General features: G+C 44.8%; 1 protein-coding gene across 4 annotated transcripts in view; it reads left to right on the forward strand.

The window, feature by feature from the left end:
• Positions 1 to 20504, forward strand: part of SH3PXD2A (SH3 and PX domains 2A) — a 245734-nt gene that overhangs the window by 78259 nt on the left and 146971 nt on the right. The gene's annotated exons all lie outside the window — the stretch shown is intronic.

Here is a 20504-nt window from a genome sequence, read left to right on the forward strand (position 1 = left end):
CCATGTCACATGCCCACCACCAGCCAGGTCTGAAGCAGACATGAACTATGTTGTGAACAGAAGGGGGACATCACTAGATCTGATTAAGAAGACCCTTGGACACAAGTCAAAAAAAAGACCCTCAGAGACAGGAAAAGGCTTTTCTTGTGGTCATGGCATTGTTCAACCTGCTGTAATACTTGTTTTCAATTTCTTTCGCTAACCCTAGACAAAAATGTTGTTTTTTCCATTCCTGTCAAAGAGAGAGTGAATTGACTCTCTTTGGTCTGTAAATACTGCTGAGTTGTCATTGCATTAGCCCCCCTTGGCTGTGGTGGTGGCTGCAGTGCTATCTACCACTCAGACATTTCTGAAGTCCCTCCTGTGTATACCCAGCAGGTGAAGGGAAGGCTGTGATGTGCTTTGCATTGTCCAGTTTGTGTTTATAGCCAGGATTGCATAGTCTAAGCCATGTTTCTGCAGTGCAGCAGCCTGAGGTGACTGTCAGCACGGGGTGATGTGTGTGAGGAGATTCAGTGAGTCCCAGTAGGACTGACACCCATCCACTGGTGAGGCTTGCTGTATTCTGCTCTCAGAGCTGTCTGTGAAACCAGGAGAGTTGGAAGAGGTGGGATTCAAAGACTTGTTTCATGGAAGTGGTTGATGTGGTAGGAGAGGTAACTCCAGCCTGTTGCCCTCCATCCCTTTCATCAAGGAAATACTGGCTAAGCTCACTCCCCAGAACATGCACCGTCACTCAGTGAGTAAACACAAGGGATTTGTTGTGGGTTAATTCTGCTGCTGGAAATCAAACCCTGTTCGTGGTCAGATGACATCTTTTCTTTTGGAAAGGGACCAAGGTTAAGAAGACAAGGAAGGCAGGTTAGTTGAAATATGTCAAAGTCTCTTGGGTGTAAGTAAAGACTATAAATAAAAGCCTTTTAACTTGGAAAAGAACTTTAGAGTGATATGATCAGGCTCAATTTAGTCCAAATATTGCTTTATGCCATTAAGCTGTTATCAGGTTTTGGTTCAACTGCAATAGTTTTACGGCTTCACTTCAGTGGGAACAGTTGCAGCCTTTATGCAAGTGAAGCATTTCCCCTGAAAGGTTTGCAGGGAAGACTGCTGTATTGTGCAGGAACCTGGGAGTGAAACTGCCTGGAAACGAATAGCTGAGAAGGTCACCTCCTCTAAATCTTTTTTTTTTTTTCTCTCTCATTCCAGTGTAACTACACAATCTAAGGATTTATATGGTGAACAATGAGGGGACTTAAATGAGGTTTAGTTTTACATTCCTGTAAATGAATCCTCAAACTTAGTAATAGAAGCTGAACATTTTTACTTATTTCCTCTTAAGCTGCAAACATGTCTGATTCAGCTGTGTCTTGAGATGATTTGTCAGGATGAGAAAATAAGTCACACCACTCTTCCTCTTGGATTAATAGAGAACAAGAATACTCCTGTACCCATAATATTATTTCAGTTGGGCTTGCATAATAGCCTGGAAATGGTTATACTCAATGCAATGCTTTGTAATAATGATGTTTCATCCTTTGAAGTTAAGTTAGTTCATGTCACAATGTCAGATCTGCACAAATAATAAAACACACACCCCTCCAGTTTTTCTTGACTAGCCTTCATTTTCTGGTCTAAGTTTTGCTACAGTCAACTAGAAGATAGTGGATTTTAGTGCTATTATCCACCACTATCACAGCCCAAAAAGTCCCATCTCACATTTAGTGTGTTTGCATGTCAGTGTGTGGCTGAGGGTTTAGGAAGATCATGGTGTTTCTAAGAAGTCTTGGTGTGTGCATTCCTGTGCTCCAAGTCTCTGCAGAGCATGAGTAATTCCACCAAAATCATTGTGACTGACCCTCTCCATGAGCCAAGGTTTTCCACGCATCTGGGCCCTTATTCCTGGCTTTCATTAAAGAAAGTGAGAGAAATCAGGCCTCCCATAATTACTTACAATCTGTGAGCTAGGCACATATGTAAATATTTTCAGGGTAACAACTTAGCTCTTTACTTTTAATATACTGTGTTATTAGTCATGGGTTTTGAAGAGATTGAAAATCCCACCCATAAGTTTCTCTAGTGTCAAGCCTGCTCAGCCTTGACCTCTGCTCCCAGTGGTATCATTGGATTTACTGTTGACTTCAGGAGGAGCAGCCACAGCAGGTCTGAGTGCTTTTGAAAACCTTTTCCCTATGTTTTTCTGTGTAAAACCCATCACTGTAGCTGCCAGATTATATGATACTAGGGTTTAAAATGACTTAAGAATGAAATCAAACTGATAAAAAGGCTAAGTTGTAATAAAGCTAAGCAAAGTAAACTTGCTTTCTTTCTAAGACGAAGCAGCTTTCAGAAGGTTTTAATTTTCTCCGGCCCAAGTGGAAAAGCAGTTGAGTTTTGTTCATTGTGTGCACGTGTGTGTTGACACTGCTGCAGCAAAGCCCAAGGTGACGTCCTCCACCCACTACCATGCAGCCTTACCTGTGCACGTGGGACCAGGGGAGCAGGGCTGGAGCCCACTTTGGGGGCTTGGTTTCAATTTCTCTCTTCCCCTCTACTACAGGGTGTGAACTTGGGAATCGCCAGTTAAGCCCATATTTAGTTGTTAATTCTGCCCAAGATGTGTCACTAGTTTTCCGTGCTTCCAGAAGTTCTTTGCAAATAGGAAATGGAAAATCTGGGGGCTCAAATAGAGTAAATGGGGTCCAGATCTACCCCCAGACTCTCTGCACATACTGTACTGGGGAAATAGAGAGACAAACTAGAGTTGCTATGTCTCCCAGTGTAATAGAAGAATAAATCCATAAAACATTGCATAGCACTCTAATACTGCAGCAGTAGAGTCCTTCTGCAGTGACCTATGCCCTGACTGGTGGTGTTGCTGTGTTAAAGCTTCCTTGCTCACATCTGTTTGCAGAGGTCCTCTGGAGCAGGGTGGTCTGTTGCTGTAAGAGTGATGATAAATACTTAGCTTTTATGGGTTAGATTATTCCTCACAATTTGTTCTCTGCTTCACTGGAGGTCGACTGTACTCATCATCTATTTAGATGTTCTCCCCTGGGCCCACTTTTGTTTTTTTGCAATTAAACCAGTCCTTTTTTCTGTGGTGTCAGCAGATAGGAGTGTTCCTCCAGGCAGCATTGAAGACAGAAATGTGTGGGCAAGGCTGTTGCCTCTCTGTAGCTTTTTGCTCCTCCTCTCCCATCAACAGCTCCCTATGCAGATACTGACTTCAAGGGTGGTTGTGTCCTCTCTATGCTTTTCTTGGTTCACCTCCCCTTGAAAAAGGAGTGCAGATGTTATAATCCTCTTGTAAGTCCTAAAACCAGCAGGATTTTTGTGTTTGTTTCCATCCTCCTGTTTTATTTTCATAAGCCTATAGATTGACTTTATTTCTCTTAAAGGTCTCTGGGCTGAGAGATTGCTATTCATCCACTTTTAATTAAAGCAATATAGGGAATTAGGCCTTTCACAGGGGTGGTTCTGGCGATGCCTCTGACTGTTTTTGTTAGTTTTTCTCTCATCTGAGCAAATGCTTGGAAGTGTGAGTTGGCACTTAAGCTTTTTAATTACCAGAGAGTGAAATTACTACGTTATGGTGAATCAATTCCTTTTGCAAAGGAAAAACTGTTTCTTGGCTGCTGCTGTGTGCACTGGTGTAACAAAGAGAGAGGGTTCCCTGCTGCAGCCTCAGAGGATGGGAGGATGGTGGGTGCAAGGAGGGAGTAAGGATTTGGGCATTAGAGCAGTGGGGCATTTGGTGACCTGTGATTTTTGCAGTAGGATTTTGAAGGGGTGGAGGTGGTGGGAGCCCAGTCCCTCACCCTGGCAATATCCAGCTGTTTCCCACAGGAGTCTGTTTTAAGTTAGGCTGCCAAAGGCACAGTTTCTCTCGACATTGGTACCACTAGAAGAGTATGGGTCGACTGTGGGCGTCCAGAGAGCCAAGTACTTCACTTCCCAAGTGATTTATTGTACCTCATTCCCATTCTGTCCTCCTTCAAAGCAATGCTCTCAGGCTCATAAAGCAGACCTTCATGCCAGCAGAGGCTGGTGCAGGCAGGGAACCTCCCATTGGCATATGGGGGTCACAAACTGGTCTTTTTCTGTATCTTGGGGAAGGCAGTGAAATCATCCTCCCCAGGAACATGATTGTTTTGGGTGAGCAAGTGAGAGATCTCAAGAGCAGGTCTCAGGCTAACCTGGGGAAGCAGCTGGCTTTTCTTCCTGGAGTGTTCAAATTATTGCAGGGTAATTTTACAGTGTGAAAGGCTCCAGCAGGAAATGTTCAGAAGAGCCCAAGTGTCATCTGACCCTGACTCCTGTTTTCTGAAGTGTCAATGAGTTCCTGGTGTGTGTTTATGCATGTGTTTGGAAATTTGACTTCTGTTTCAAATTGCTTAGCTATTTTAATACAATGGAAGGAAAGCTATCACCCCAAGTGGCAGTATGCTTGCAGGAAAACCTGTGTTTACCCGTGGACCCTTGGGGAGAGGGGATAATCCTCTTCAGTCTCATTAGCTTCTGTCTCTTGCTTCTGTCCTTGCACGTAGCTTGTTTCCGGCACAAGGACTCAGCTTCTCTTGGCTTCCTCAGCCCCGTGAGCCACACACAGGTTCTTGTGCTGCTGCAGAGCAGCCACTGTGGGTGTTTGTGTCCCTTTCTGGAGTCCTTTGGGTCCATCTCAATGCCAGCACGTGATGAAGGGACTGGCAGGCTGTCCTCTCCGCACTCATCTCTTTTTTTTGCTGTCTCCAGGGGCTCACTGATGCTCCAGGTGTTTCTGATCTGTCTCCAGGGGCTCACTGATGCTCCAGGTGTTTCTGATCTGTCCCCAGGGGCTCACTGATGCTCCCTGTGTTTCTGATCTCGTGGCACAGCCGAGCTGGTTTCTCCCTCACAGCAGAGACGCCGGCTCCAATGTCACTCACTCACTTTGGTTCTGATCCCTACGAGTCCCGGGGCCAGACTCTGTTCTCATTAATGGCTTTTCCATTTGGAAATACCTGCTTCCCTTTCCACAGTGTTTCCCTATTGCAATGCCTGGAAAGGGCCAAGAAATTTTTTTTTCTTTTCCCCATTTGCAATGCCTGGGTTTTGTTGGGGGCTCTGGGTTTATGCTGTGGTTTGTTACTGATCCAGGTTTCCTGGGGGTTATAAGATGATCTAAAGCAATCTAACTGGCTGAGCTGACTCAGAAGTGACCCTCCTGAATCACTCCCAGGGAGCTGAGCTGTCTCAAGATCTGACTGCAGGAAACTGATCTGCTTGTCATCAAAAATAAAATATTCTGTATATCCTCAAATTATCAGAAATTTGTTAAATTCTTTGTTTTTGTATTTCCAAAAAGCTCACGTCAGTGCACTCTTATTAAATTAATCACCAGTGCAGTATCTGAAATGCACCTGACTTTCCCTCCTTGGCACATGGACAAAAATTTATAAAAAATATGAGCTAAAAAAAGCAATGTGGAAAAAAGTCATCCAGAAAAAAGTTTTAAAAACCTGCCTCCTGAACAAGACAAACACCTGTGAAAAAGAACCATCTGGTACTTTTTCTGGATAAAAAGCATAAAAAATAAGGTGGTAAGTATGACCTAAACTTTTCTTTATGTCCTAAATGTACTGAATGTGCATCCTCCTTTCTTGTCATAGTGCACTGGAGAGGTGATTTTGGATGGCCTCAGGAAGTGAGGACTCTCCGCTTTGGAGGTCTGTACCTACATGTTAAACAGACTTCCCCAGCAGTGCCATAGGTAGAGCTGATTGAACCATGAATCAGGGTAATGGATTTGCTGGTCTCTTGAGCTCTCATACTGTGTTTCTGTGATTTGGTTCTTTGGAGCCACATGCTGAAAAGATTGTGACGAAGATTAATTCAGAGTGTGTAGCAACTGGACGTGAAGGGGTTGTAAGACAAGTTTGTGGGTGTAAGATCTGAGCCTCAAAAAGAGGGATTTTAGTCTACCCAGTAATAGAAAGTTGTCAAAATATAATTTTTTTTCCTAAGTTGCTTCTGGTTTTTAATCAAAACTTCATGATTTCTGGACAACACCACTCTGATTTGTAAGTGGCACCAGTATAATTTGTGTCAGCACAACACCAGTCCCTCAGCTGCATGTGCTCTTTCAAGTGTACCTGTATGAATACTGCATTCAGAAAGCCTCCTGTCACAGAGCAATCATTGTAGCAGTTGCAAGAAATAGTTTTATTTCCTCCTTCTTGTATGTCTAAAGGAAAAGGCCCAATCTTTCAAATCCATTTGCAGCCACATGGTTTTATGTAAGTCAGTAGGAAATACTCTTTTGTCTGTCTTGCAGATGAGTGCAGAGGAAGGTTCTGCTGCATCCTGTGGGCTTTTGGGTGCCTGAGAAATTTCTCTGCTGGTCTCCACTGGTCCCACTTTCCTTCTCTTTCCATACTCATCCCTGCATTTGCAGGATCTTAGTAGCAGTTGAATCTGGCCCATCATTGCTGTGTCAAGTATAGCATCACCAAGCTGCTGAGCAGGCAGCCTTTGATGCTGTGTATTTCTCACAGTCAGGTAATTTTGTGGTATGACCTGGACTTTGTTTTGCACAGGTACCCAGTGTTAATTCAGGTTCTTGGCACTTCCCTGCTATTTATTAACTCGTTCAAAAGCCACGGTGGCATTTTGGTTGTGAACGCATTGATCTTGGGGACTGTCTTGTGTTTGTACTGTGTCTGGGACCAGGGGTTTCTGCTCTGGGAATAAATACTTTGGAAAATATCTTCTGATTCTTTGCAACAGAACTACTCCTCTTCAGCTATCTCCTCTGCCCTCACCCTGCTGGTTGGGAAGTGGCATTTTCCACCATGTTGATGCCAAGAGGGAGACCCCCTCTTACCCTGCACAGGGAAAAAATGAGGGCTGGTTCTGCCTAAATCAGCATGGAAAAATATTATGCGGGGTGAGGCTGAATTCCATCCAAACATAAATAGAGTAGCATGCCCCAGAATATCTTGGTCTAAATCTTGCTCAGAAGTCGAAAGTCCCAAGTACCAATAAAGTCACTGACTAATGAACATTACTCAGTTCCTTTGGGTGCTTGGCTAGGGGCACTCATAGTTTCCAGTCACACGATTACTCCCTTTCTACTTTAGGCCATCCTGTTTTCCTTTAGTCTTTCAACCTTAAAGAAATATTAAGTAACTCTGTTCTGCTTCTTAATGGCAAAGTCAAGGGATTCCAGAGACATGGATCTTTTCCTGTTACCTGGAAACACCTTCTTTATCTCAGTGCCAGCTGATGTGTTAGTTTCTTGGTTTATTTTCCATCACCTTTCCCAAGTCTCTCTTTCTCACCCCTTTTTCACTGGAGCCATGAGCAAGTTGGGATCTTCCCTAAGAAGTGGAGATGAATCAGCACCAGGACATCTCCTCTGCACAATGGGTTTTTGATGATGAGACAGGGAGGGATTAAAATCTAAACCTGAAGTTTGGCAAATTAATTCAGTAAAAGCTTTAGGGAAGGCCAGCCCCAGTTTCTGGACAGCTCATTCTTGACCGCCAGTGGAGGTACAAAGAACAGCCTCCTTCCAGACGAGTCATTAGCCTGGCACATGAGGAACCTTCAGTTCCTTGTGGTGTCTTGCAGGAGTTTACCTGCAGGAATAAATGTCTACATGGTACATGAGACCTGTGAGTCCTTGGGCTGCCATTGACACCTTGTCCTGGGTCATTCAGAGCTGCAGCACTGCACCAGCATTTAGTGTCTTGCAGCATCCGGTGTTGTCTCCCAGCACCTCATGCCCAGGGTTGTCTTTGGATGGGCTCTGCTGAGTGGTGTGACTCTTTGCAGTGACTCAGCTAAGAGGTCTTGCACTTCTGTACCAAATGGAGATTCTGGTGTTGTGATTTCACATATGCAAACATTGCCTCAGCTAAATTCACTCCTGTTGTACCTGAAATACAGGTACACGTCTGAGGACATGACTCTTCTAGGAAGTTGTGTGACTTGGAAACTTGTTTTTTACACATTCAAGTCAGAATGTGGGTTCATGGTGGCTTGAGCTGAGTCTCTGAGAGCAGTCCTGAGAGGCAGATGAGCCATTTCACCTGACCTGGGTCCAGGTGATCTGTGTTGGCTGGAGAAGGGATATGTGCTGCCTGCTTCCTAAATCCAATTACTTACTTTTCACAGAACTAACACCAAAATATGTGTGGACTATACAGCAGCTGCCACTGAAATTTACAGGGATGTAGTTTCTGCAACAATTATGTACAATTCCTGACCCCTGCCACAATCCCATTCTGTGGCTGTGCCATGCTGGTATATTTATGTTGTTGTGGGAATTGTATACAAGTATCACCCACCAGTGAAATACCTTCATCTGTGGAATCTAGCACAGTGAGTCTTAGATGGCAACACTACACCTCAGATTGTGAGTAGGGATAAAGAAGAATCCCACATCCAATTGACCGTGGCAAATCCAATTCAAACTGCGAAGGGATATTTTTCCTCCCATTAGGCAGAATGTGATTAATTTCCCATGTGGAAAATTGTTCAAGACAGAAGTGCTTGTAAATTATGGCTTAAGAGATCCTATTACTTCCAGATCCATCAAAACCGACCGTGTCTCCCAAAATAGCAAAAAGAAGATAATTATATTAACAGCCTTTCTTGTTATTTGATGTATGACTGATATTGGCAGTAGGGTTATTTTCTGCCAGTTTGGAGCCTTCATTTAGTGCTTTGGCATTGTGGGCATTAACAACAATCCTTGGTTTCTGACATTTGAAATAAAAATTTTGCAGAAGAGTTTTTAAAATAGGGGATTGAAAGCTGATAGGTGTCAATGAGCCTACATTTTAAAACAATGCATCCTCTGAGGATGAGGGCTTAAAAACTTCCTATCTGAAAAGATACACAGATTTACTGGCAGCGATTCTTGAATGATTTGGTCTAGGAGGTGCTAGTGACATAACTAACTTGGCTGGCCATGAAATTCACTTAGGATACTCAAATTTGGAGCTGACTGACAAACAGTGGAGGAGGAGCTCATAATATCCATGGTAAAAAGGCAGTTTGGTGGTGGTAAGCACAAAACAGTGGAGAGGGCGTGGAGGGAGAAGAACCATTGCAATCTAGGAAGGAGATTTCTGCAGCTCTGAGGGGGGTTCCCTGAAAACTGCAGCCCACCAGTCAGCAGCAGTCAGAAAGCCGAAGGTGGTGTTAAAAAGAATTAGGCAAAGAATGGGGAACAAAACCCAGAGCTTCAGTTGTGAAAATCCAAGATTTCCCCATGTTGTGAGTACTGTATGCAGGTCTGTGTTGCCTCTCAGAAAATGTACATAATAAAGTAAGGTGCTGAGAAGAATGACAGAGGTGATTACAGAGGGGAATTGGCTTTTGTAGAACAGGAGTAAATAGACTAAAAGTCTTCAGTCTTGAACAGTGTGATGGTTGGGATAGAGTAGAAGTTTGTGAAATCACCAAAAATTTGGGAGTGAGGAAAGCGTGCTTAATTTTATTTCTCAGAATGCAAAAACCAGGTGCAGCCTTTGAAATCTGAAAAGCAAACTTAAAGTGAACAAAAGGAAGTATGAAATCACAAGCTGTGTGATTAAATTATGAAATTCATTTCCAGAGGACTCTACAGGGACCACAAAATCTGTAGGTTCAAAAATGCACTGGAGCACTTTCTGTAGGATTGAGCCAACATTGATTGCTAAAAGTTATTTTCTAATTCCCAAAATGTCTAAGCTCTGCTGTGCAGGAATAGAAAGTGTGTATCAGGAGAAGGATCCCATTACATGTACCCTGTTCTTGCCTGTCTTCTACTGTCCAATCTTGTAGAGAGGGAGCTGGATTACAGAGACCTTTGTCCCAACCAAATGCAGCACTCATACACTGCTGCAACAAAGTGGATTAAATCCTCCATCCCTTTTTAGTGTGTAATAACCACTAGTGGAGCTGCATTCTTGAACTGAGCCAAACACATAGACAGTGATCCTCCATCTGAGCTGGAGGAGATGGCATCTGTCCATTCTGGGCCTTCTACTGAGAGACCACAAGTCTGCAGGCTGGACCACCTCAGAGGGGTTACCTGAGGTACCCAATAGTATGACTTTGTAACTCCATCCAGACCTGAATAGCACTGCACACCAGGACACAAAGGCAGACAGCATTTGGGGAGCTGCCATTCCTGTGTGGTGGCACAGGGAGAGAAAGACAGGTTTGTTTGTGGGGTGGATTTTGTTAGCAGCCAGTCCCGTTTGGCGGCTCAGTGTCTCTGTGGCTTCAAATGCAATTAATCAGGGCCCAAAAGGGTAATTACCAGTTCACATTCCTAATTCAGATTTCTGTGCCTATTCATGTTAGTGTTTTTTCTTTAATTTAGCAATAAAGTTGGGGTTGTTTTCATGTTTTCATGCTGCTGGCCAAGTGATCCTCATTAAAAATAAAAAAATAGCAAAACATTAGTTTCCAGTCCACCTTTTTTTTTCTCCCTGGGAAATGAGAAGCCCATATTAACTGTGAAAGGGAAACAAAAGTGTGCATGGTCCTAGGGTCCTGGTGTCACCTTGGCTGAAGACACTTTTCCTTTCATGGGGTGAGTAATTGCTCAGAGCATTAATCTCTGAAAGAGGCTTTTTATTCTGCAGTGGGCAAAGCTGTTGACATCTGACAGTGCTGTTTCCTCCTTTGATCACATGTAAGCACCTTGCTGAACCCAGGAGAAGGCAGCCAAGGAAAGCTGGGGTTGCTCAGCATCCTGAGGCGCAGGGCAGCAGCTCTGTCCTCTTGCAGCCTTAACACTGCATTTTCTTGCACGTGGAGGAACTGAGAGGAATTTTTCAGATTGTCCTCCACTGTCTTCTGGCAGCAGCAGGCACTGCTGGTGCCAAGTCACACTTGAGCGTAGTTTGCATTAAGTGGCCTGAGCTGGGAGCAGCTGACGTGCTCACTCACAGAGGAGCTGGCTGTGAAGGAGGCTGGTTATCAGATAAGTAATTATAAAATCATTTCCCTGTTCCTGTGCATCGGCTGAGCTGTGATAAGTGCTGGTGGGAGCACTTGGAGCCGTGCAGCCGAGCTGGAGCAGTGTGAGTGAGCTTTGCTGTCCTGGGGAGCCGAGTGACCAACACTGGCTCATCTTGGTGCAGACCATGTGCCACACGGGCCATCGTGTCCCCTGCCTGCCACAGGAGTGGGTTACCCTGCATGCATCATCTGGGAGCCTGGGGCAGTAGGGGTGGCCTCGTGGTCAGGAGTTAGAGAGGAGGTGCTGCTGGGTGGCCTGGCCACAGACCTGACCCAAAGGCTGTTTCTTCAGGCAGTGTGATGGGGTGGGCTGAACTTGGCTGGACATCAGGAGCCCATAAAGCTGCTGTATCACTCTCCTTCTCAGCAGGACAGGCAGGGGGGAAATAAGATGGGAAAAAACAACTTGTGGGTCAAGATAAAGGCAGTTTGATAAAATGAAAGCAAAGGTCACAAGTGGAAGCAAAGGAAAATGGAAGATTTATTCTCTGCTTCCCATCAGCAGGCCATGTCTCGCTGCTTCCTTGGAAGTAGAGCTTCATTATGTGTAGTGGTTACTCTAGAAGACAAGTGTCATAAATAATTAATACCCCTCCTTTCTCCTCCTTTCTCTCAGCTCTGACTGCTGAGTTGATGTCATACAGTTTGGAATAACCCTTGGGTCAGTTTGGGTCAGCTGTCCTAGCTATGTCTCCTCCCAGGATTTTGCCCACCCCAGCCTTCTGGTGGTGGTGATGGCAGTGTTGAACAGCTGTGAGGCTGTGGAGCACTGCTTCTGGAGCACCAAAACACTGGGGTGTTATCAAAACCCTTCTAGCTGCAGATCCAAAGCACAGCACCGTGCTCTGCTGCTATGGGAAGAACCATCTCCATCCTAGTCAGATCCAATCAGTGGGCACAAGTCCCAGGTGGGTTATTGCACTGCAGGACAAGGGGTGCAGGTCTGGCTTTGAAGATGGCACAGGTTGGTGCAAAGGTGACTGCACCAGTCAGAGCCCCAATGTGTGCCTATTTCCCTTCTCCTGAAGCACAGAAACTGGTCATCCCTGCTTTAAAGTGCATGCTTGTGAGCCTTTGAAGCAGCAATAGCTTTATCAGGGATCAGAGCAGGCAGAGAGGAAATCCCTACCAGAGATTGCCTTAATAACACTTAAGAGTAAGATATATTGAAGAGATGTGTCTGGAACCAGAGGATGATGTCTGTGGTTTGAGATGGTGTCTTGGTCTGTGATGAGCTTCTTGACTCAGGAGCCAGCCAGTTTTGGTCTGGTTGTTGTTCAGCAGCTTCTTCTGTACTTGCTGTCATCTAGTGAAAATTCAGCTTAAAACCAGTCAGCAGTTTCACCTGGAGGACTCCAGGAGAGCACTTTGATTTAGGAAACAAGAACAGTGCTCTGTTTTGTGAAGCACCAGGGATTTCATTTCTTGCTACAGCTCTCTGAAATCCTAGCTGGTGAGTTCCAGCCTCTGACAAGCACAGACACCTAGTCTGTTTGCTGCCATATTGGTTTTTTTTGTTTAATTTCTGTGTTAATTGGTGCCTTCCAAAAAAACCCAGCTGCTCTGTGGAGCACTGTCCTTGCCAATCTGACTGCTGAATTTCACCTCCTGCAATATGGGACATGTGTAAACTGGCAGCTGACTTGATCAAGGTCTTCCACTGGAAAGAGTTTTGCCTCTTTTGTGGCAGAAATTTAGAATTTGTTTTCAATTAAAATAAATGAACAGGAAGATTTTTCTGGCCCTAGATAGGAAGGTAGGTGTATTTTCATGCTACATGTGATTAGCAGAGGGATCTAGGGACTGGCTCTATGGCTTTCATTAGTGTGTGCTCGTTTTGTGACCTTGTGAAGCCACGTTTGCATCCCTACCCCTCAATTTGCAGTGTTCCTGTAAGAACACACGCTGTGGCACCACATTATTGCATGGCCAACCTCCCTGTAATAATAACTTTGATCTACGTGGTATGAGTGGAAATATTATTTTATTCACAGCTCCAGTTCTCAACCAGCTTAAGGGTGGAGCCTCCCAAGCACTGTTATTGCCCATCACGCCAGAGGATGTGGCTGGGGCCTTACTGTGCTTTTCCAGTGTAGTTTGGCAGGGGTGTGGTACACATCCATCTCCCTGCAGTGACTCTGCTGCTGGGATAAGGGTCTCTTATCCCAGTGGATGTAGCCCAAGGCTCCCTGCTGGCAAGGCTGGTGCTGGCCCAAGGCCTCTGAGGTAGTGTCTCAGGCTTAGTGTCACACCAGCTCCTGCATGAATGACAAGTCTCACAAGACAGCATAAATGTTTTAATAGGCTCTGTTCCTTAAGGCTCCTGCTTTAAAAGACTGAGGAGGGACCATTGGTCCTTTCCTGAGGGTCCATACCACTCAGTGTCCGTAGGAAGACACCTGGTGACTTTACCAGATCCCAGTGAGTAGTGTGATACTTGATGTGGGTTTGGAAAGAGCAGAGGAAGAGTTTTATTAGTGTAGCTACAGGGACAGCGTCTTGCCCTTTAGGAAGAGTATTTTTTATGGTTAAGGTAGCACAAAGGCATGTGAGAGGCTCTTTCCTTGTCTTACCCCAGAGTCAGGCACTGAAGTAGCTCAGATGAAACAACCATTTTCACCAGCAAATGCGCAATACCCACAGGAACTGCTCCTTCCCAAAGTTGTTGGGCCAACATGCAGCCATCCACATCATTGCAACACTGCCCAGGGAGTGAAAGGTACTCTGGAACATAGCTCTGCAGACTGTGGAGCCCTAATGATTTGGAAATCACAGGTTAGGGCCACTAACTACCTTGGGGAAGGCAGGACAGTGGCGCCAGCTGATACAGGAGGAAAACCAAGTGTTTCAGCAATGAGATGTAGTGGTTGATGTTTCCCTGTTTCTCAGTTTGGTGCAGTGTCCAAATAGTCTGATCATTATTTAAGCCTTGGTGTTTTTGCGCATTAAATTTGCAAAACTCGGTCCCGGATATTTGGAAATGGATCTTTTTGGAGGATGTTCAACAAAATGAAACAAAGAGTGCAGTGGATGTGATTCTTATCTTAGGGAGAAGCATGCAGAGGTAAGGATGATGCTTTGGAAAGGTTTTCTGTGCCTTTTGCTCCCAGCGTAGCAAAGGTTATGCAAAGAGCAGGACACTCCTCCATCCTCTGTATGTGAAAGCCCTGCTGCTTCCTAAGGCATCATTTCTCAGGTGTTTTGAAAATCTGACCCTCTTTGGGCTCCTTGTCTCTATGGGACTGGGAATTGTCATGGTGTTGGTTCCTCCAGATGAGGGTGTGCTAGTTGCTGGCTGCAGGTGTGAACACACTCCTCCCTCTGCCCTCAGACACACTGACTGCTTTCTGCAATTAAGAGCTCTTGGCTGTTTGCAGGATAATGTAGCTCTTGCAACCAGCAATTACACACGAGTTCACTTTCCCCCTTGGAGAAGCTGAGCTGAGTAGTTTGAGGAGGCACCGATTTCACTGCAGAAATTGAAGACCTGACCCACTGAATCAACACTTCCAACATTTTATGACCACCCACAGACTGGGAAGTTCAGGTTTAAGGATTCTGGGGACTTGTGCTTATACTGAGATCTTCTTGTGTGGGGTAGATGCTTTACTTTGCTGTGCTCTGGTGGTAAAGTTGTTTTAAGTGAAGTGCTGATGGATTTCTGTGTTTGCTGGTGCTCACAGACCAGTGCACAGGGAGCTGCCCCACAGTGAAAAAATTGAAAGGATAATTTTGTGCAACTTCTGCCTGCCCTTTCCAGACCAAACTCTATCATTTGCCTACACTGTGATTCCTGCTTTGCTTTGGAGAGGTGAGAGATTCGCAACTGGGACATGTGAAGAGGAGATTACAGCAGCAATGGCTTGTTTGGGTGATAGCAGCAGGACACAGAGCAATGTGAAGTAGCTCTTGGCCTATGCAAAATATTCTACAAACATAGCTTGAGATTTGCACCCCATGGCCCCCGTCTGTCACTCCTGAATTTCGGTGTCAGTGCTAATGGCTTTTCTCCTTCCAGCTGTGCCTGATGCTTCAATTCACAAAGTGTGGACTAGCAAAGCTGCTCTGGAGCTGATGCTGTTGTCCCTGGAGGACAGTCCAGCCTTGCCACTTGCCTGTCATTGGTTCCCCTTTCCTAATTATTCACATAAGGGCATATTCTCCTTATCACTTCTAATGGAGGAAGATTTCTCTTCCTGGTGATACTCTTTTATACAAGCCATGTTACTTCCCATGCTTTATTGCTTCTCAGTGATTTTCTTTAACATTGCAGCTTATGCACATTAAAAACAGGATCCAAGGGCAGGAGGACACTGTCCCCACCATCCCCCACATCTCAGGGCATTATTGTTGTTGCTTGTGTGGCTTTCCTGGCTGCCCCATCTGTCTCTATCACCTCTTGTCACCTTCCATGGTAATTCCTGCTGATTAGCAAAGGCCTTTATCAGCTGAGGCTCTTTGGCAAGACAAGTTCAGTCAACAGTTCTGACTCTGTCACAAGTTTCTACTTATTAAAAAAGTCCTTCCCCCTCCCACTGGTGGAAACACTATGAATCATTTCCCTCCCCTTTCTTTGTCAGGAGCAAATGCCATCAGTATTAGGACCCTGGCATTGACTTTCTGACTCCAGGAAATCATGGGTGAAACAATCCATGGAAACTGGAATCCCCATTTAAAAGTAAGATATTATTTTGTAAGGAACACACCTCCCTTCTGGCTGCTATCAGATTGCCATCTGATTGACAATCACACGTACTTCCATGAGAAAAATAATGTTTTGTTCTAGTCCATGTCATTGTGCTGTTGATTTGTTTGTTTTACAGTGCAAGGTGGCAGTGCATGTTTAAATGCCCCATTTGGGAGATAGATTGTGTGTCAGGTGCCTGAGAGCTTTGGCAGGACCCTGAGGTGGATGTCACAGCTTAAATGGGTTGAGGGGAATTTGTGTCATATTTGATTGCAGGCCTGTGCTTATTTGGTGTATAAAAATAATTCTAATAGCCATGTGTAAGAATTAGAAGCCTTCATAAAAATACTTGTAATTACACTGGAAGAAGCTTCTTAGCTCAAAAGGAGAACCTCTAACTGCACTCGGGCTAAATTCTTTATTTTTGTTTATTGATGCTACTGATGCAGTGTAACTGCAAGAAGAGTCTGACCTCATCTCCCAGGTACCTCTGAGAAGTTGATCTTGGGTTAAACATGTTGCTTGGCAATGCATACAGACCTGGTGCCTCCCAGGTTTTCAGGTAGAAATGGCAGAGAATCAACAGCCCAGTAACAAGAACAACATGAAGAGGCAGAAGCAGGAGCTCTTTCCTGCTCCTGGGAGACAGAACTGACAGAACCTCTCCAGCTGGAGCTTCTGTAGTCAGCACATGTCTCTTTTAAACATAAATCAGATGAGACATTAGAGTACTTTTAATGCTCCCATTAGTCTTCATGCTGTCTGCTGTAGAATATTTATCATATGGCTTGCTTCACGTGCTGCATTCTGAAGTGTAGTGTTCTGAAATGTGGTGATGGTGCTTGAAATTCAAGATTAAATGTCAGTATGCATTTGTCCCTTTGATAGTGTGTTTGGTCTCTTCTTTGTCTCTGGCAGAGGCTCTTTGCATCAAACCATTGGTGTCCTTAGGCCAATCCATCACCCAGACATACCTGGAAATGGGACTTGAGCTCAGCAATCAGAGAGTAAGACCAAGAGATGAATCTGTTCTCTGTCAGATTTGGAAGGGAGCTAAAACCAATTTCCCTGCTCCTTGCTGGCCCTGCAGCAGCTGCCTCTCACTGTTGGCTCCAAGGGAGCAGCCGGGCTGGCAGCTCAGGACTGAGCCACTGCCACAAAGGCGGGAAGGTCACAAAGGCATCCCTAGAAGGTCTCAAGGCCTGGATATGCAGCACCTCTCCTTGGCAGTGAAAGGTGTGATCAGGAGATTTGTTTTAGAGACTGTCTGAGAGCTTACAAATCCCCAGTCAAGGGCAGTGGCTGCTGACAGCTGGCATCTGCTGTGCTTGTAGGGACTGTGTACCATATGTCCCCTTCTCAAAGAGGAAAGCAGGGTTCTCCTGCTAGGCATCCCCTCAGGGACTTGTGCTGTTTCTTTGCTGGTGGTGCCTGGTGCTGTCCTGCCTCAAGACCACGCTCCACAGTGTCACCAAGCCCCACAGGAGCTGGGCTTCTTCCCTGTACAAACCACATCCCTGGCTATTACAAACTACTGGGCTGTGGACCCTTCTGGTGTACTCAGCACAGGTCTGTGGGCTAATGGGAGCACCAGAGTGTTTGGATGCATTTAAACCAGCTTGTTCTTGGGGCTCGTGGCACTTGTTAAAAGTCCGTTACTCCAAGTATGAGGTGATGCAGGAATAAAATGATATTCTGAGGATACATTTAAGCTTACAGAATCAGCAGATGCCAGATGGACAATCTCCTGCATAGCTTTATTATTCCCACTTTGTGCACCCACTGTGTATACAGGAGGAAACTTAGGTCTTATGAGAGAAGAAGTGTGTGGTCGTGAAATTAAAGACTACATATATATATACACACACACACACACACACACACACAGATGAAGGGATGACTTAAGATGTCTTCTACTATGTTAAACCTGATACTTTGCGTCTTATCCATATTAATTTCTGAGGAATAATATTTTCTTTAAAGAAAAAATTATAAAAATAAATACTGTTATCCTGCATTAGCAGAAAGGCTGGAGCCCTGTCTTTCCCACGTCTCTCTTTCCAATTGCTGCTGTCTTCAGAGCCCTTCCTAACATGTGCCAGGCCTCCCTTGGCCCTGTCCAAGCCTGGCACACCAGTGAATGAAATATTTGCATGAGGCAGCGTCATCTCATGTAACCTTTGACTTCCCATTGAATTGAGACAGACTTCCTGTTCACTTCCTAGCTGGGCTACAGCATGCTGAGAAGCCACTCATCCTTCTGTAAAATGGGGCTGTGGTGCCTGAGGAGGCTTAAAAGAGCTGCAGTAAAATTCAGGAGGGAGAAACCAGTGCTCTCTGTACTCACAGAGAAGAGATCCCTTCCTTATATTCCCAGAGGAAAAGCCAAGTGGCACATAAACCACTACTCCACCCTCGCCAGGAAATTGTCTGGGCTGTTCTGCATTTACCAGCCACCCTGGAACTTTCCCACTTGATGCTGGTGCTGGGCAAAATGCTCCTTTCCAGTGCTGTCCAGAGGGCTCCTTGCTGGTTGATGTGCTCCTGCTGCTCAGCTCTCTGCCTTCCCTGGATTTATGGTGACCCTTTCTCCCTTGTTAGGCAAAGCTTTCCATTATGGGGTCTGCACTCACTTGGAGAAGGTAAAGAGTGTACAGTATGGGTCTCTCACATTCACTTCCTTTTCCAGTCCTGTGGGACCTCCCTTGCTTTCAGAGGAAGACCAGGAGAAAAGGGGGAGCTGGAGAGAGCAGCAGTAACTGGCACTGGCTCTGCCATCAGTTCCTGCTGGTTCATTGTGCTGGCTTTGACCCTTTATCAGCACAGTGTGTCTTCCCAGACAAGGGAAGAAGCTGGGCACTTGGGAAGCTGTCCCTCCTTGGGTCACTCTGGCAATGAGACTTCTCTGCCTGCCAACCTCCAGAATTTGTGGGGGTGGGGGTCCCCTCCTTGCTGCCCATCAGAACTAGATATGTTTGCAGAGTGTCCTTGTTTTTCTTCTTGTTTTTTCCTTGTTGACTGCCACTCCATGGTGCTCTAAAATACCCAGTCTTCTCCAGATCTAAGCTTTGAATGCCATACTGGACTGGGCAGCTACAGATCTTCCCCACTGGCCTCGTCAAGCCTTTTCCACTTTCCAGTAGTAGAAGGAAAATCTTCCTTTTGCTGACGGGATTAAAATGGAAGCATGTTCTGGGCTTCGCTTTGTCCTAACACCACAGTTGCCCTGATATTTTCCATTTCCATTTAAGGACTGAATTAAGAATCATCATATCCTGGGGTCTTTTTCATACTCTGTTTAATATAACATTCTTTATTATTACTTTTAGAAAAGCTGAGTTGCATTTACAGATCTTTCATGTGTTTAAATCTTTGGTTCCTTTATGTTTTTGTATGGTCACCCGTTCAACTTTCAACTCATGGCTTGAACTGAAAACAGGAAAGCCAGAAAGTGAGAATGTTTCCAAAATGTCGTTTTATCTTTGCAGTATATTTATAAAAGTTGCAAAAAAAAATACCAAGGTCTCCCACACCAGCATTTCTGGAGCACTGAGAAAGGAACTATTCCTTTCTCTATAGCTACCCCTACCTCTTTCTGCCCCCAAAAAGCAGTTTATTGCTGTTATGCAGTGTAAGTGTGATCCTCAAGGCAGATAATTCTCACCATTTACCAAACAGAGAAGCAGGAAATCAAGAATCTTTCAGTGTGTCCAGTGTGGGTCAGTGCAGGAGGATGGAAGGGTCACTTCCCTTCTCCAGCTGCTTTTGACTAAATTGCTCAAGCTGGTGCAATTTGACTAAATTGCTCAAGATGATGCAATGTCTCAGACACCCACTGAAGATTTCTCAGTGACCACAAGGCATCACATTCCTACAGGGATGGCTCAACATCAGCATAGTAATGAGATAACCACAGGGAACCCAGAGAGAGAAGCTGATGGCACCAGGAAATAGCTTTACCTCACAGCACAAACTGTTTTGTTGCCAGAATTGGGGATAAAGATAAACCACTTTCTCCTGTCTGAAACAAAAGGCTTTAACACCTTCCAGATTAGCAGCTATGGAGGAAAAGGCAGCCAAAAGGGGCAGTGTCTGGGGGAGGCTTAGAGCCTTTGCTACTGGACTGTCAAAGGCTGCCTTTCATTAACCTCTCAGATTGTGCAATCGGATAAAGTCAAAGCCACATATTCAGATTTTGGATCTGATTTGATTTCTTAGTCCAGTTTCTTATCTCACCATCTATGGGTGAGTATCTTATTTGCCTGTTGGTAGAAGTAGTTTGGAGCAGGGTGTAGTATAGATGTGGTTTTTTAATAGATATTTCATGGACTAAATAATGCTGGCAGATCCTGTTTTCTTCTACCACAAGGAGAACATAGAATTTATTCTTGTCTGATTATATTAAAAGAAATACAGCACAAAAGGAAAAAGGAAGAAAACCACCAAAAAAGGATATGAAGATATAATCCCTTCTAGCCAAAAAAATACCAACTCTATGACATCCTTGTGTGTGGGGAAAATCAGTTCCTAGATTATTTTGATAAACTTTGTTACAATCAGTTTCACACAAAACCCGGTTGTTTATTTAATCTTAACTGCTTGCAGAAATGTCATCCAGTAAGAACATGGAGGTTATTATTTTTCTTTTAGTTAAAAAAAAAGAGTTTGTTTATTTTTCTTCTGTTATTTGGTTTCTCCGTGTAGATTTATAAGGGCTCTGTCACCAGCAGTCTTGTATTTGCTTGTGAGCTGGGTGTGTGGTTTGTCTGCCTGGAAGGGCAGGAGCATCCACAGTGGGAGGCAGCTGAGTGGGGAG

The sequence above is a fragment of the Agelaius phoeniceus genome, chromosome 9 (assembly GCF_051311805.1).
Source record: "Agelaius phoeniceus isolate bAgePho1 chromosome 9, bAgePho1.hap1, whole genome shotgun sequence".
NCBI classification, from domain to species: domain Eukaryota; kingdom Metazoa; phylum Chordata; class Aves; order Passeriformes; family Icteridae; genus Agelaius; species Agelaius phoeniceus.